A 19,705-nucleotide genomic window follows, 5' to 3' on the forward strand; every position below is an offset into this window, starting at 1 on the left:
GGTGACTCACATGGGCTGCTAAGAGCTGATCATTGGAGTGTATATACCAATAGTACATACATCTCAAACCTGTATATTGTACGAGTACGAATACGGGTGCATACGAGTAGAATTGTTGATGAAACTGAACGAGGATGTAATTGTAAGCATTTTTGTTAAGTAGAAGTACTTTGATATATGTCTTGAAGTCTTTCAAAAGTGTAAGAATACATATCAAAACAAAACATGTATATACATTCTAATGGAGTCGTTAAGTCTTCGTTAGTCGTTACATGTAAGTGTTGTTTTGAAACCTTTAAGTTAACGATCTCAATTAATGTTGTTAACCCAATGTTTATTATATCAAATGAGATGTTAAATTGTTACATTATCATGATATTATGATATATAATATATCTTAGTATGATATATATACAGTTAAATGTCATTACAACGATAATCGTTACATATATGTCTCGTTTCGAAATCATTAAGTTAGTAGTCTTATTTTTACATATGTAGTTCATTGTTAATACACTTAGTGATATATTTACTTATCATTTAACATAATTAACCAAGTGTATCAATATCTTAATATGATTCATATGTACCTAGTAAGACGTTGTTATAACAATAATCGTTATATATATCGTTTTCGAGTTTCTTAATTTAATAATCTCATTTTTATGTATATAACTCATTGTTAAAATACCTAATGAGATACTTACTTATAATAAAATCATGTTAACTATATATATAACCATATATATGTCATCGTATAGTTTTTACAAGTTTTAACGTTGGTGAATCACCGGTCAACTTGGGTGGTCAATTGTCTATATGAAACCTATTTCAATTAATCAAGTCTTAACAAGTTTGATTGCTTAACATGTTGGAAACATTTAGTCATGTAAATATCAATCTCAATTAATATATATAAACAAGGAAAAGTTCGGGTCACTACACCTAGGCTACTGGAAAGTTGATTTTCAGTTAGTTCGGTTCGAGTAGATGATTTTCTGTTTAGGCCTCGTCTTAATTCAAGTTATGATTTAGGATTTATGGCCCTCCGAGAGTCACTACACCCTATTAACATTGTGCTGAAATTTCTGACCTCTCGCACTTAAACCGTCGCCACAGTCAAACGAAGACGAGTTAGGTTCTAAAAATTGGTCAGCGTTTAGGGGAATCATATACGGAGCCATAGCCACTGACTATGCATCTTTTCGATTTACGTAGAGGTCATAGCAGCTGACCGAAGTCAGCCTATTGTTTCGATCTCTATTCTTGTCAAACTTACTTAGCTTTTTGATGATGAATGATGATGATGATGACACTTAAACTTATTTTATGCACTATTAGAACTTATAAGGACAACCTACTGACCTAGTAACCTTTGATTTAGGTTGAAGACCTTTCGGACCGACTTACTACTTGCGTACATTCATTACCGACTTTACCGCTTTTATCACTGTGAGTTATAGCATCCCTTTTTACTTTAATTATTTTGGGACTGAGAATAGATGTGCTTTTTACGTTTTACATACTAGGCACGAGTACTTAAACTTTATATGTGTGTGGGTTATACAATGGCATAAACATTCCCCTTAGCACGGTAACGTTTAGTCATTGGTTTTTGAACCGGTGAACACGAATCTTAGATATGGATCCATATGGTTTGACATCCCCATTCGGGCTAGTCGCGCTAGCATTTAACGGGTGTTTAATACTTCGTGAACATACGCACTCGCCAAGTGTACTTTCAGGGGGTTATAAACGTTAAGTCTAGTTACCGGGTGCCCACGGTTATACATATACTTTTCATACTGTTTTGTTACACTGAAATCTTGTAGCCTACCTTACATTATTGTTACAACTTAAACTATAGCTCACCAACATTCGTGTTGACTTTTAAGCGTGTATTTCTCAGGTGCCTAGAGGTTTCTTGCTTCCGCTATTAGATTTGATGTCTTGCTGTTAAGGACCTGCTGTATTAGTTATCCGCTGCATTACTAGAGATGTCTCATTCATGGAACTTTTCTTTTGCATTCGTAGTTTATGTTAATTTCAAACAATGGCTTTGTAACGACCTTAGGGTCAAATACTTATGTTTATGCTCCTATTCGTAGGATGCACGTTATCTTTGTAAAACGCTGTCTTTTTATGAATGCAAACTGGTTTTCAAACAGCATATAGTGTTTGACCGTGTGAAGATCCTGTTGTTGATGAATCGTACACGATGGTTTTGTACGGGGCGTCACATTTGGTATCAGAGCATTGGTTGTAGGGAATTAGGTGGCATTAGTGAGTCTAGACCGGGCCGAGTAGGATTCACTAATAGGACTAATCTACAACTTGCTCGTTTACTTGTTTCTGTGAAACTGCTGCATGCTACTGATAGATATTACTGCATGTTACTGCTTATTACTACTGCATGCTACCGCTTACTTTACTGCTGTATGAACTTACTGCATGCTACCGCTTCCCTTTTACTACTATGTGAACTTGTTGTAAGTTATTGCTATCCACGCTACTGCATACTACTCTGCTTTCGATTGCATGTTACTTCTGTTTAGTACTGTTAATATTGCCATGCTATATACTGCTGTAGACGATCCACGTTGCTGTAGTTACTATGCCTGATTACGTGCTTACTACCCGTCTGCTTTTCACTGTATCGACTTGGAGAATTTATCTTTCCTAGTTCAGATGTTTTTCTGAACCCTTTTCCCACTCGTCTAACCCTAAGGACTAGTATTGTAATCCACGTGTTACTACTGTTCAACCGTTCTAGAGATCAAAACATTACTTCACGCAATCTAGGAGGAGTACCCTCAGATTACACGCCCACTAAGGTTGATCCTCGGAGGAGGAGATATGTGAGGACTTTTTCGGAGTAACCGCACCCCGAGCTCACTCTAATTAGCTACATACAACGTATGAACATCAGAAGTTTGTTCAGTTTCTGCAAGTTGACTCGTATCCCGTACGCTTTCATGACCGTCGCTTATCTCCCTCATTCTACACCACTACTCTACGATCTAACGACACTTCTGGACTTAGGTCCCTAACACTCTTAGGCATTGGAGAAGTCGGGAAGGCATCTCCTTTCACAAGGTCGTAGTATCTACCACTGATGCTCAGCCATACTCAAAGGCTTGGGAGTCGCCTCAAGACATATCGTATTACTACTTGTTACATGTACAACTCGACACGAGACCCAGATTGAATTCCTAAGAAAGGAACCTAACGACGTTACCTGAACTCGAACGTTTTGAAGAAATTTCGGGACATTTAGGCATTGATGCATGACCTAAGGAACCTACGCACCCATAGCGGGAAACTGTGAGATTAATTATGTGGAATTTGTTTTGAGATAGCATAGATAAAGCACCGTTAGACGAAATTGAGTAGAACTTGAGGTGATCACGTTACATTGACCATATGGAGTGATATTGGAATGAACGTACGATTTAGTACAATATAATGACGCCAGGCCAGCGTGATTATATTGAAGTAAATCATGCAGAAGTCCCAATGTTACTATATAAGGAATATGAAGCGATTCAAAGGAAATTTTGGTAGGAACCACTTGAGTATACGCATTATGGTCTGTTAGAGGTAGGGAAAGAATAACCACGTAGCCCAGATACTATACAAGAAGGGCCTTGATTGCAGAATTGGTAACCCAAAAATTTGTTATAGATATAGACACCCTGGACACTTAAGGAAAAAGTTCTCAAATAGGAAAAACTTTGGACTTACTTGCGATAGAGCAATCGTTATCTCAGCTATGGAGACTAGCATGGATCCTGATTTTAGTTAGGGTACGTTTCGTCACAACATTTTATCATCTCGGAATTGTTTAACAGTAGAGCGATAGAAACCCTATATCTAAGAACCTTAGTGTTATGACTAATAAGCCATTAACAACCATGAGAGTTAAGTATTCTATAGGACAAGCTAATGGTAAGCTGGCAGAGATAGAGGAATGATTTAAGGTAGTACCTTAAAATTAACAGGTGGGTCATTGGAGATGATCTCATGTCAACAAAACTTGGAAGTTTTATAGTAGTAGTTGGAAAGGATTAGTTACCTGCGAACAAGCAGATGTTATTTGAGAAGGTTGATAGAATTTTTTCGCGATAGTATAATAAGATTTGGTTGGAATGGACCTTTAGATTAACCTAATACTCATCAAGTTAGGAAGCTTGATGTAAAGTTGGAATGAACTTTAGGGTTTACCTAATACTCATCGAGTTAGGAAGCTTTGATGAAATAGTTGGAATGGACTGGCTTTCAAGGATGAAAGCGAAAGTTATTTATAGTGAAAAGATTATTCGTATACCTCGCGAGAATGGTGCGCCAAAAAGCCACCTGGGTTACTTCAACAACCCGAAATCCCATAATGGAAATGGGAAGAAATAACAATGAATTTTATCACGAAGCTACCACAAACGGTAAGGCGGTTAGAACATTATCTGGGTTATTATTGACAATCTCACCAAATCTGCTCACTTCTTAGCCATGAAAGAAACCGATACAATCGACAGACTTGCACAACGATACATAAAGGAAATTGTATCCCGTCACTCCAGCAATTCAAATTCTATATTAAGGACTACCCAAGAATCTTATCTGATGCTCATTCTTACGCGACTCTAAATCCTAACTTATCCCAAAAGAATTCTTAATCGATGATAATCACACCATCACCCTTCTTACGTCGATATTAGTCATACCAGTTCGAGATTTCCAAAATCAATGGGTAGTTAATTCCCATCCTCATACTCTCCCTTTTGTAACTCACTTATAAGCAACAACTTTACACTTAAGCATTTTTGGTCGAAAGACTTATGCCCTACCAATAGTCATAAACCAATTTTAAACTCAATGGTTTTTATTACCTCATAGATCACCCAAAATTTTCAAAATCTTTTACTCAATCCTCATCATTCCTTTTCCAACTTGTAACCTCCGAAATATGAAAATTTTGTTTGCCAAAAATTTTTCACACACTATTTTACGGTACGATCCTCTTAAAGTTTCATAAAAGTAAATTTTATTTTTATTTGCCATTCGTGCAAATTTTTGAAATCGTATATGCTATATAAAATAAAGTAAATGATTACTTACTTTCGACAAATACATATGAAATTTTACTTTCACTTTTACAAACCAAATCTTTTATTTAAAAGGTATTTTACTTTGAATGGTACGGGTTGTACATAACCCTAGATTACTAAGAACTTCGTTTCTTTTCTTACATTGTCACCTTAAACGAATTCTATAAAATTTTTGTTGCTTGTTATATAAAAATTTTTCGTTGCTCATTCGTATCCAAATCATCATGAAGACTTTACAACCATCGAAACCGAGAGATTCATGTGTGTGTATGTGATGAAGGCACTTACTACCACATCATGGAGAGCCTTCGGGCATCCATCAACACTTAAACCATTCAAAATTACTGCGTTACCTAGGGATCTTATTCGTCACACCTGTCAGAGCGATGCTCTATCTTACATAACTCAAAGTCCTGACCTATTCCAAGGGATTCTCATCTAGCGATATTAACACCATTAGTATTCCGACTTTAATATTAGTCATAACCTGTTTGGCATCTTACAAAGTCAAGAAGCGATTAACTTCTCATCCTCATGCTCTATCCTTCATACCTCACTTTTTAGCAACGGCTTCGCACGTGAACATTTTTGGGCCAAAGACTTAAGTCCCTGATAATCATCAAAACTACATTTAATTCATTAGTTTTCATTACCTAGTAACATGTCAACCGATAATTCAAAGATTTTTCACTCGACCTTTTTCATCTCGTAACCTCTGAAATACGAAAAAAAAACTATGTTTATCAAAATTTTTACACGTTGCTTATTTGTGCGGTCCTCACAAGATATATGGACAAATGAAAGTACTAAAAATTTTTCAGTCACTTATGCGATTTATAAAATCATATATGTATAAATTTACCCTTACTTAATTTGTGTTAGTACATACCAAGTTATACCTTCAAATTATTTAAAAATCGCTTCCTTATTGAGTTGTTTAACTTAAGACAAATAGTTTTGTGCAAAATGGTACACGTTGTACATACTTCAAAATTTACTAAGAACTTCATTTTGTTTATGTTGTCACATCAAACGTTTAAAGGTTTTTCAAAACTTTCTTGGTTGATTTTATTAAAGGTTTTCATATTAGACTACACCAAGTATGGACCACACTTCTCCTCGCCCTCCGTTAGGGATGAAGCTTACGATTAAGATCTTTGTTAAAAAAAACTCCTGAGCCACTTTGGACAGTAGTTTTATAAAATTTGTTAAGAAGTCTTTGCGCTCATAAAATGTTCCTTTTAAGGTTAGACATGGTAAAAACTCGGGCCGATAAATTAGTTTTCTAGAGTACACTTAGTGGTCACCCTATCGTAGGGAAAGCACTAGGCGGGTTTCTACTCTCAATGTTTCACGGCTAAATTGCAACACCCTCGTAAACGTCATCTCTATGAATCAGTAGGTTGAGGTACAAGGAATAGTTTTTGAGATTCTTTTCACTTAGAGTAAAACGTTCTTTATGACCAAGGGTTCACATATCCTCTCATCCGTGCACCCCCATAGGTATAAGGATAAATTCGGATCAATCCACTCGAAGAGTTTACTCTGGTTCAAGGATCACACCTTTCGTGCGATTTTCTTTTGAAAATGTAATATTAAATACTTTAAGAATCTATGAATCTTGTTATCCTCTTAGAAGGGACTGCTTAAAACATCTATAACTTAGATACACATCCCTTCCTTTGTTGGTTGCAACTATATGTTGTTCTAGTTAATGATAACCATAACTTTAACATGTAACTGAATTGATAAAGTTACATTATGGAACTGTGCTTTCTTTCCATCCAAGGATAAGTTCACATGCGGTATATTGTGATCGCCATGTTTTCCATGCTATCTGTCAACTTGGTACTACGACATAAGCGCTCAATGTTTTAGATGAGTTTGGTAACTTTCATGATGTATTCCATGCATCCAGCTTACTAAAGATGCATGTAGGGCTAAAAACATCATCTTTCCTTCTGTAGATATATATTCAGATGACATATTCGTGTTAGCAAGAAACAAAATAAACGTGTTGATCTCTTAGGATAAGAGACTTAATTAATGGAATATACCTATTCTTACTTTTATACGCCCAAGTACCTTTCGAGGTAAACAACTCACTTCTGAGCCCACGAGTCTCACGGAACCTTGATACGCTACTTCTTATTTAAATACGGTACCAATTTTAGTCACTCCTCAAATTTCGGGACGAAATTTCCATTAACAGCTGGGTAATGTAACGACCCGACTTTTGTATTTGTGCGTACTGTGTTACTTTATACTCTGGAATCTTGTTATACGTGGTTTACTTCCATTTATATGTTTAAACGTGCCTTAGGATACGTAGGATACTTAACTTGTTCACCGGAAGCCTTTATAACCGTTAGTGTTACTTGACGTTTCGATTAAACCGCGAACTGCGCGTACTGTAACATCCTCAATCGGGCCTAGCTGTAAGATTACTAGATTGCCCTTAAGTTTGTATTGTGTTACTATATGCTTTTATTGTTATTTAATATTTATTATTAAATAATGATGTGGTTAGGACCAGTTTGTGACAAGGGTCACAGAACAGGTTTGTTTATTTAATTTGGACTCCGTTTGGGTTGCCAAATGTTGTACGAAAGATATCAGATAACTGATAAATACCCGTGTGTTGCACAGTGTGGGAAATTAACCTAAATTAAGTGACTAGGCTGTGTGTTGTTCTTCCCATTTCTAGAAAATTCCCAAACACACTCCGTACTCTCATCTCTTCCAACTACCAAACCCTAATTTCCCATAGTTGATCTTGAGCTCGAATTGGTCTTGAAATCACGTTCTTTACACTCTACTGATTCTTTTAAGGTATGAATCATGAGCCTTCATGATCAATTTAGTGTTAAAATGGTGTTTTTAAGTGTATTTGTTCAAAAGCTTGAATTTGTGTCAAAATCCATGGATTTGATGTTGTTATGGTCCAAAGTTTGTGGGTTTATAGTCTATGACATGTAGTAATTGAGTTGTGGTAAGTTTTGGTGTCGAAAACGAGCTCTAGATCCAGTTTTGGTGAATTTAGCTTGAAGTCCGTAGGTTGTGTTCAGAATCTGCAGATGATGAACACAGTCGGCCGACTGTCGGTTGACAGTCGACAGGCTGATGTAGTGGACCGACCGATTGGCGAGTGAACCGACCGATTGAGTTTGACTTTCGGCCGATTGTGGAAATACCAAATAAGTCGACCGACTGGTAAGGTCAGTCGAGCGATTGTATAGACAGTCGACCGACTGAGTGTCCAGAGCAGAATATTTTACCTAAGTGTTAATTTTTTAGTCGTTATGCTGTCCGTTTGTATTTTGATGTTTATGATGTAAATTTTGAAAGTGCATAAGTGCTAAGGAGAAAATTTTTAGCGGACAGTTTTCTGACAAAATTTTCTGTATTGTGTTAATTGGTGTTTATGGACATAAACTAACTCGTGTATATGTATTTCTCGGGAGAAAAGGAGAAAGAGACGGTTCAGTGATTAGATAGCTGAACACCTTCTCGTTTGCTGGTAATCGGTGAGTGGGACTAACTGGAGAATATAGTATATAGAAGCATGTTATATTATGATTGCCATGCTTGTTAGATATACTTATTATTGTGGTTAGTTAGTACTTGTGATGACTGCATGTTAGTTGATGCTTGTCTGCTGGAGCCCGGTGCGTCCCTATTGTGTGGTAGCCTAAGTAGGAGAGATCAACCTGCGGGTTGGGTTCCTCTGTGGTAGCCTAGACAGCCGTGGTGTATATATATGTGAATGACGCGTCCGTCGCGTGTGGATTACGTATATACATACAGTGGTGGAGGAACATCTAGTAAGCCCCAGTCCGATCAGCTGGTGGTTAATGATTTGGCCGAGCCGCCAGAGTCTCTGTAGACGGCACTTGGGTGTTGTTTGTGTGTTAAACTATGTGACATGATTAGTATAACACTTATGTATGCTATGGCCTGTAGTTAATCGTACTCACTTAACTTCTTGCTAATTCCCCTCCATCTCCTCCTTGCAGGTTGTTAGCTTTTGTAGATAGTGCTTTTGGGAGAAGACGGGCATGATGATGTTATGTTTGACAGGGTTAACTATGATGTGGTCTTTTAGAATATGAACCGTGTACTTTTGAAAACAGAATGTATTTACGTCTCTTCCTGTTAATATGTAAATTGTTTTAATGACACGTGACATCGGTTTGTACAAATGTCGATATCGTATTTAATTAATATTATGCTTCCGCCACGTATTTATTATAAAAAAATAAAAAATTTGCGGTGTCACAAGTTGGTATCAGAGCTGAGTTTGGCAGCATGTACATTGTGATCTACATGTCATGTTCCCAAACTTAGAAGAGTCATGTCAAACATAACATGCTGGGGATGGGTTAAGTGAGTATTGGACAGGATATGTGTTAGTTGTTAGTACTAACAAAATTTATACTAAGCTTTGGTGTGAGTGTTGTGGTAGTGCAGTAATGGCAGATAATCAAGCAACCGCTACTGGCCCTACTGTCCCTGGAACCGGTACTTTTAGAGCCCCTGACGAAGATGGACATGTATCTTCAGAAGAAGAAACTTCTCAAGAAGTAATAGAACTTCAAAGTCGGTTACTAGAAGCTCAGGAGAAAATTAAGGAATTGGAACAAGAACGGGCGCAATGGAAACCTAATACCACTGTGTTAAACACAACCTTTCCTCCAAACCTTTATAATCAAGCCGATGGCAGTTCCCAATCACAGTTTCCACTAAATACCTATCAAAACTATCAAATGCCATTTCCGTTTAACCAAACTTTTCCTAATCAAATGATGTACCCATTTCAAGTCCCTGAGACAAGAAGGAAGTGTACCTATAAACAGTTTATGGACTGTAAACCTCCTGAGTATAGCGGACACACAAACCCTACGATGACCCTCAATTGGCTAAGAGAAGTGGAGAGGTCGTTAGAAGCATGTTTTTGTGAGCCTGAATCCATGGTGTTATTTGTTAGTAGGCTTCTCAAAGGTGAAGCAATGGAATGATGGGACTCTATCACTGCATATTTACCTAAAGAACAGATCAGTCAAATTACCTGGGAACAATTTACTGCTAAAGTTCGTGAGCAGTATTGTTCTGAGTATGAGATGGAAAGACTGAAAACCGAGTTTCTGAGTATGAAGATGACAGAAAGTATGACGATTGATGAGGTTTTCAGAGATTTAACATCTAAGCTAAGGTTCATTCAACAGTGGGTACCAACTGAGAAAGATAAGATTCAGCATTTTATGCGGGTGATTAAGCTGGAGTACAGAACCGTTGCGAGATTTGCAACAACGTTGGCACAGGCTCATGAGATGGCTAAAGTTACAGAAGGTGATATAATGGCAGCAAAAAGAGAAAGTTCGAGAAGTGGATCTTTTGGGGGTAAAACAGAAAGTCAATCGGGTGGTCAGTCTATTCAGCAATCAAGTAACCAATCAGGGTTTCGTGGTAAGAACTGGGGTGGGTTTAAACAGAAAAGTAAGTCTGGTATGAGTGGGTCGGGTTCAACTTAGTCTAGGTGGTGTAATGTTTGTAAGTCAACCCATGTTGGTCCGTGTTCTCCAATGACCAGAAGGTGTTTAAAATGTGGAGTGTTAGGTCATGAATCAATAGCTTGTTCATTTAAGTCTAATGTTTGTTGGAGTTGCCATCAAGAGGGGCATAGATCTGCTAATTGTCCATCTGCGTCAAGATCCGATTCTGGGGCAGGGTCAGGGGCGAGGTCGGTTACTTCTGGGGGATCTTCTGCTTCTACTATCGGGTAGAAGAGAAAGAATCCTCCAATAGCAGAGGCAAGGGCGTTTCAGATGACGGTAAACGCTGCAACCGCTACCGATGATGTCATTACCGGTATGTTCTTGGTTAATTCCTTGCCAGCTCGTGTGTTATTTGATTCTGGAGCAAATCGTTCTTTTATGTCCTTAGGCTTCTGTGATAAGTTGAAGTTGCCTGTTAGGATGTTAGATGAGCCTTTGGAAATAGAAGTAGCTGATGGTAAAATGGTTCCATGCACATCATCTGTGTCTGGAATTACCATCGAAATTGACGGCCATTCCTTCCCTTTACCTTGTTTGTTGATGCCTATACCTAGCTTTGATGTAGTCATAGGCATGAATTGGTTAAAAGCTAATAGGGCTAATATTAAGTGTGATAAGAAGATGATTTCTTTCCGTTTGGCCGACGAATCCCGAGTGATAGCTAAGGGAGAGCGCAGTGGATTTAACTTCCCTATGGTTTCCCTAATGAAAGCTCAGAAGGCAATAACGAAAGGGTGTGATTTATTCTTAGCTTACGTGATTGATGTTAAGAAAGAGAAGAAGCAGGTGACCGATATTCCCATTGTGTCAGAATTTCCAGAAGTATTTCCAGATGATTTACCAGGGTTACCTCCAGTACGTGAAGTAGAGTATAAAATTGATTTGGTTCCAGGTGCTACGCCAGTTGCAAAAGCTCCTTACAGATTAGCTCCGTCAGAAATCCGAGAAATGATGTCTCAGATTCAGGAACTGTTAGATAAGGGGTTTATTCAACCAAGTTCTTCACCGTGGGGTGCTCCTGTTTTGTTTGTGAAAAAGAAAGATGGGTCGCTTCGTATGTGCATAGATTACCGCGACTTGAATAAGAGAACAATCAAGAATAAGTATCCGTTACCAAGAATAGATGACTTATTTGATCAGTTACAGGGTGCTTCCAACTTTTCAAAGATTGATTTACGTTCAGGGTATCATCAGGTACGTGTTGCAGAGAGTGATATACCGAAAACAGCGTTCAGAACTAGATATGGTCATTATAAACTTTTAGTTATGACATTTGGGTTAACAAACACGCCAGCGGTGTTTATGGATCTCATGAACAGGGTGTGTCATCAGTATCTTGACAAGTTTATGATTGTCTTCATAGATGATATCTTGATATATTCGAAAACCGAGAAGATCATGCTACACATTTGAGACTGGTATTAGAACTTCTGAAACAGGAACAGTTGTACGCTAAGTTTTCTAAGTGTGAATTTTGGTTGCGGGAAGTACAGTTTCTGGGTCATGTGATTTATGAACAGGGTATTAAAGTAGATCAGTCTAAGATAGAGGCCGTAATGAATTGGAACTCACCGAAAACGCCGACAGAAATTAAGAGTTTTCTGGGTTTAGCAGGTTATTACCGCCGATTTATCAAAGACTTCTCTAAAATAGCAGGTCCGTTGAATAAGTTAACTAGAAAAGATGTAACCTTTCGATGGACTGATGAACAATAAAAGGCTTTTCAGACTCTCAAACAGTTGTTATGTCAAGCGCCAGTTTTAGCTTTACCAAAGGGAACAGAAGATTTTGTGGTCTACTGCGATGCATCATGTACAGGTCTGGGTTGTGTTTTGATGTAGAGAAATAAAGTTATAGCATATGCTTCACGACAGTTGAAGAATCATGAACGAAACTACCCTACTCACGATTTAGAGTTAACTGCAGTTGTGTTTGCTTTGAAGCTTTGGAGACATTATTTGTATGGTACACATTGTGAAATCTATACAGATCATAAGAGTCTTCAATATATCTTTTCGCGGAAAGAATTAAATATGCGTCAACGTCGATGTTTAGAATTGATTAAAGACTACGATTGTAAGATTAAGTACCATCCGGGTAAAGCAAATGTGGTCGCAGATGCTCTGAGTCGCAAGAAAACCATCGAAAATGTTAGATTTATGAGAATTGAAATAGTTTCAGACTTGATTGATAGATTGAAAACCGTTCGGTTAGTAGCTTTGAATTACGAAAACCTAAAGACTGAAAAAATGACTAAAAGAAAATTTGACCTATGCAATGATTCTAGAGGATTAAAAACCTATAAAGATCAAATTTGGGTGCCTATGCTTGGAGATTTGAGGGATTTAATCCTTACTGAAGCACATAAATCGAGATTATCAGTGCATCCAGGTAGTACAAAGATGTATAGAGACTTGAAAACATTATATTGGTGGCCGAAAATGAAGACAGATATTGCAAATTTTGTCGAAAAATGTCATATTTGTGCGCAAGTTAAGGCAGAACATCAGAAACCGTATGGATTTCTAAGACAGTTAGAAATTCCTCAGTGGAAATGGGATCATATAACGATGGATTTTGTAACCAAGTTACCCCGAACCTAGAAAGGACACGACATGATCTGGGTGATTGTGGATCGTTTAACAAAGAGTGCTCACTTTTTAGTTACTCGTGAAACAGCTTCGTTAAGTGATTTAGCAGAATTGTACTTGAAAGAGATCGTTAGTCGACATGGTATACCATTGTCAATAGTTTCCGATAGAGATACTAGGTTTGTATCGAACTTCTGGAACAGTTTACAACAGAATTTGGGTACACGTGTGAATCTAAGTACAGCATGTCATCCACAGACAGACGGTCAGAGTGAACGGACGATTCAGACATTAGAAGACATGTTGAGAGCTGGTGTCTTAGAATATGGTGGTTCTTGGGATTCGCATCTTCCATTGATAGAGTTTGCTTACAACAATTCATATCATTCGAGTATTGAAATGCCGCCATATGAAATGTTATATGGTCATAAGTGTAGAACTCCGACATGTTGGTTAGAAGCAGGTGAGAAACAATTTGCAGGTCCCGAAATTGTTCAGTTAACTGCAGAAAAAGTTGAAATTGCACGTGAAATGTTAAAAGCGGCTAGAGATTGACAAAAGATGTATGCTGATCCACGCAGACATCCGGTAATTTTTAATGTAGGTGATCGTGTATACTTGAAAGTTTCGCCGTGGAAAGGGGTGATCAGATTTGGTAAATGTGGTAAACTATCACCGAGGTTTATTGGGCCATTTCCGATCAAAGAAATTTTGAATGATCAGACTGTTGTTTTAGATCTTCCAACAGAGTTAGCAGAAATACACAACACGTTCAACGTGTGCTATCTGAGAAAGTGCAAATTGGTGTTTATGGACATAAACTAACTCGTGTATATGTATTTCTCGGGAGAAAAGGAGAAAGAGAAGGTTCAGTGATTAGATAGCTGAACACCTTCTCGTTTGCTGGTAATCGGTGAGTGGGACTAACTGGAGAATATAGTATATAGAAGCATGTTATATTATGATTGCCATGCTTGTTAGATATACTTATTATTGTGGTTAGTTAGTACTTGTGATGACTGCATGTTAGTTGATGCTTGTCTGCTGGAGCCCGGTGCGTCCCTATTGTGTGGTAGCCTCGGTAGGAGAGATCAATATGCGGGTTGGGTTCCTCTGTGGTAGCCTAGACAGCCGTGGTGTATATATATGTGAATGACGCATCCGTCGCGTGTGGATTATGTATATACATGATAATGCTAAAAACGAACATATATTTCATAGCATTATTCCTCAAGAAAGACAAGCTTTTAGTTGCAATTGTTCTATTTACAAGTGATATTCGTTTAAATAATAAAAGGTGAAGACAAAAGACAGATTCGATGAATTGAAGACGCAAAGGTCCAAAAAGCTCAAAAGTACAAAATACAATCAAAGAGGTTCCAATTATTGATAAGAAACGTCTCGAAATTACAAGAGTACAAGATTCAAAACGCAAAGTACAAAATATAAAATTATACGCAAGGACGTTCGAAAATCCGGAACCGGGACATGAGTCAACTCTCAACGCTCGACGCAATGGACTAAAAATTACGAGTCAACTTTGTACATAAATAAAATATAATATATAATTAATTCTTAAAATTAATATATATATTATAATATATTTATAAATCATCGGCAAGAAAGAAGCCAAAGGAGGGTGAGCTGTATTTTCAAACTCCGCGACTCGCGGAGTTTGAAGGCAAAAATTACCGCGGGTCGCGGAGCCCTAAAAACTGAAACTCCCTATAAAGCCCAACGAATTCTGATCAATTTTTCATCCAATATATCCATCCATCTATATACGTTATATTTATATTTATAATTTATATTTTAATTTTAATTTTAATTTTAATCCTAATAATAAGGGTATGTTAGCGAATGTTGTAAGGGTATAAGTCGAAATTCTGTCCGTGTAATGCTACGCTATTTTTAATCATTGTAAGTTATGTTCAACCTTTTTAATTTAATGTCTCGTAGCTAAGTTATTATTATGCTTATTTAATCCGAAGTAATCATGATGTTGGGCTAATTACTAAAATTGGGTAATTGGGCTTTGTACCATAATTGGGGTTTGGACAAAAGAACGACACTTGTGGAAATTAGACTATGGGCTATTAATGGGCTTTATATTTGTTTAACTAAATGATAGTTTGTTAATGTTAATATAAAGATTTACAATTGGGCGTCCCTATAAATTACCATATACACTCGATCGGACACGATGGGCGGGGTATTTATATGTACAAATAATCGTTCATTTAACCGGACACGGGAATGGATAACAAAGGACACTTGGCATAATTATTAAAACAGGGGTGAAATTATGTACAAGGACACTTGGCATAATTGATAACAAAGTATTAAAACCTTGGGTTACACTCAGTCGACATTCTGGTGTAATTATTAAACAAAGTAATAAAACCTTGTTACAGTTTAAGTCCCCAATTAGTTGGAATATTTAACTTCGGGTATAAGGATAATTTGACGAGGACACTCGCACTTTATATTTATGACTGATGGACTGTTATGGACAAAAACCAGACGGACATATTAAATAATCCAGGACAAAGGACAATTAACCCATGGGCATAAAACTAAAATCAACACGTCAAACATCATGGTTACGGAAGTTTAAATAAGCATAATTCTTTTATTTCATATTTAATTTCCTTTATTTTATATTTAATTGCACTTCTAATTATCGCATTTTTATTGTTATTGTATTTAATTGCACTTTTAATTATCGTACTTTTTAATTATCGCAAGTTTATTTTATCGCACTTTTATTATTCGCAATTTCATTATCGTTATTTACTTTACGCTTTAAATTAAGTCTTGTATTTATTTATTATTTTACATTTGGTTTTAACTGCGACTAAAGTTTTAAAATCGACAAACCGGTCATTAAACGGTAAAAACCCCCCTTTATAATAATAATATTACTTATATATATATTTGTATTTTTATAAAAGTAAACTAATATAGCGTTAAGCTTTGTTTAAAGATTTTTCCTGTGGAACGAACCGGACTTACTAAAAACTACAATACTGTACGATTAGATACACTGCCTATAAGTGTTGTAGCAAGGTTTAAGTATATCCATTCTCTAAATAAATAAATATCTTGTGTAAAATTGTATCGTATTTAATAGTATTTCCTGCTAAAATATAAAGCTATTTTATATACACCTCGCATAACATCAAGTTATTTTTGGCGCCGCTGCCGGGGAACAATCTAGCTTAAAAGCCGGAAGCGCAACGCTACATAAAAAAAACATTTTTATTTTTAGTTTACTTTTATTAAAATTCACTTTTGTAAAAATACGTTTTTAATTATTCGAAAATATAAAAAGAAAAACAAAAATTTATATATTTTTAAGATTTTATTAAATATTTAAGTTTTATAAAGTTTCTTTATTTTTATTTTATAAAAATATAAGTTTTTATTATATAAATATTTTAGATTTTAAAACAGAAAACAGAAAAAAAATATAAAATAAAATAATAAAAAAAACGCGTCAAATTTTAAACTGTACCTGAGTTGAAAATTGGAACCCCACGACTCGCGGAGTTTGCTGCTTGGAATACCGCAACTCACGGAGCCACCCTGACACCGACAGAAACCCTAATCAGCATTTATTACGGGTAATTATTAATTATTATTATTAATAAACCCTAATTACTTAATTATTAATATAATTAGTTTAAGTTTTTAAATTAAATTGTATTTTAAATTTTAATTAGTTTTATTATATATATACATTAATAGTTTTATAAAATAAATAATATAAAAATAATATTTTTATAAAAATTGTACTTTTTACAACTTTTAGTTTATTTTTATATTTTGTCCCTTTTTAATCGTTTTAGCGTAATATTTGTATTTTTAGCTCATATTTAGTTTTAAACTTAGTTTTTGCCATAGTTATTTTTACTTCTAGATTTTTAGGCTTTGCCGTAGAATTCCTTAAGTGCTTTTTCTTTAGACTAAGATTTAGGTACTTTAGAATTTTGCGACGCCTTTTTAAGTTTTAGTTTCTTTTTAAGTTATTTCCATTTGGGATTTAGTTTTTCCTGTAAGCTTTAATATTTTTAGACGACTTTTACCTATGTATCAATTATCATTCCAATTAGTAATCTCAATTTGCGATTATAATTTTAAGTTAGTTGTAGTAATAAGGTTAGGTTAGTCAAGTGTTTTTAAGTGTTATAAGTTTCTTTTATTTTTCCGTCACCTTTTATTTTTCAACCATTTTTCTTTTTCGACCTTTTTCGACGAACTCTTTTTCTTTCTTATTTCTCGCTATTCTAGTTTTAGGACATAGATTTTTATTCTACTTCTTATCTAAATTTCTTAAAATTACGAAAATTTATTTTAAGTGGTTAAATTGATAGACATCAAAATTTTCTGGTTCGTAGTAATAGTTGGATTTGTATGTGGACCGGGTTATTGGAGCCAAACAGTCCTCAATTATATTGAGACCAAACGAATCCTGCCCCTCTGCTGCATCTTTTGGCTATTCGAAACGTGGGCAAAATCAGAAAAGTCTATTAATTGGATAACTTATTATAATTTTTCTTTCCTTTTAAAAACTAATAGGATATTCAGTGAATGCACCGAGCAAGACGTTCACCACCTTTTGTACGTTCACCACCTGTAACTAGATCAAGACATTTAGCAAATATTACCGCCGTTGATTTTTCTTTAGAATCGTCATCTAGTCGACCAAGTATTCCAATTCAAATTTCCGATAATCCATTTTTTGAACCCGACCTCACAATTGAGAATTCGGAGAATATTCAGGGACGATTCATAGATCCTGAACCATTAAATTTTCCTCCGGAACCACCAATCATTCAAACAGAGATTGTTGAGGAACGAACCATTAAATCAGAATCCTCTAGTGATTCCGATTCAACAAATTCAAATATGGAGAATCTGGAACCTTTAAGTATGGAAGATCGAATGAGAGCTAAACGCACTGGCCAAGGTCACGCAATTACTCATCCAGAAATTAATGCGCCAGATTATGAAATCAAAGGACAAATTCTACACATGGTGACTAATCAATGCCAATTTAGTGGTGCGCCGAAGGAAGATCCAAAAGAACATCTACGTACCTTTAATAGGATCTGCACACTATTTAAAATCCGAGAAGTAGAAGATGAACAGATATATCTCATGTTATTTCCCTGGACTTTAAAGGGAGAAGCCAAAGATTGGTTAGAATCGTTACCTGAAGGGGCGATTGATACATGGGACGTTTTAGTTGAAAAATTTCTTAAACAATTCTTTCCTGCATCTAAAGTCGTAAGACTTCAAGCAGAAATTGTTACGTTTACACAGAAACCGAATGATACTCTATATGAGGCGTGGACTAGATTTGAAAAGTTGTTGAGAGGATATCCGCAACATGGTTTAGACACCTGTCAAATAGTACAAATATTCTACCAAGGATGCGACATCACTACAAGAAAAGACATAGATATAGCAGCTGGTGGTTCTATTATGAAGAAAACCGAAACTGATGCTTACAAAATTATTGATAACACTGCTTCACACTCACATGAGTGGCACCAAGAAAAAGATATCGTTAGATCATCTAAAGCAGCTAGAGCCGATTCTAGCCATGACTTAGATTCCATTTCAGTAAAGATAGATGCTGTCGAGAGACGAATGGAAAAGATGACTAAAGATATTCACTCAATACGAATTAGTTGTGAGCAGTGTGGAGGACCACATTTGACAAAAGATTGTCTCAGTATTGAATTAACAATGGAACAAAGAGAGAATATTTCATACATAAACCAAAGGCCTGGAAATAATTATCAGAATAATTATCAACCGCCAAGACCGATTTACAATCAAAACCAGAATTATAACCGAAATATTCCATACAACAACCAACAAGGTCCTAGCAATCAACAAGTATCCAATAATACTTACAACCAGCAAAGACCTAATTTTCAAAAAACAAACCACCACAACAAACCGATGATAAAAAGCCGAATTTAGAAGATATGATGACGAAGCTAGTTGAAACTCAAACGCAGTTTTTCACATCTCAGAAACAAACTAATGAACAAAATGCTCAAGCATTTAGAAATCAACAAGCTTCTATTCAAAATCTGGAACAAGAAGTAAGTAACCTAGCAAGGTTAATAGGTGAAAGAAAACCGAAAAGTCTACCTAGTGATACAAATGCTAACCCCCGGAATGAAACAGCTAAAGCCATTACCACAAGAAGTGGTACAACACTTAAACCACCTGAAATACTTGTAACTTCTGATGAAGCTATTCCTACTCCACAAGAACCACAACCTGAACAAGATAAGGAAAAAGAACCGGTAGTTGAAAAGGTTAATGAAGATAACACAGTTAAGGCTAAACCTTATGTTAAACCATACCAACCACCACTTCCTTACCCGAGTAAAATGAAGAAAGAGAAACTTGAAGCCGAGCAATCCAAATT

This window comes from Rutidosis leptorrhynchoides, chromosome 10 (genome assembly GCF_046630445.1).
Source record: "Rutidosis leptorrhynchoides isolate AG116_Rl617_1_P2 chromosome 10, CSIRO_AGI_Rlap_v1, whole genome shotgun sequence".
In the NCBI taxonomy this organism is placed as follows: domain Eukaryota; kingdom Viridiplantae; phylum Streptophyta; class Magnoliopsida; order Asterales; family Asteraceae; genus Rutidosis; species Rutidosis leptorrhynchoides.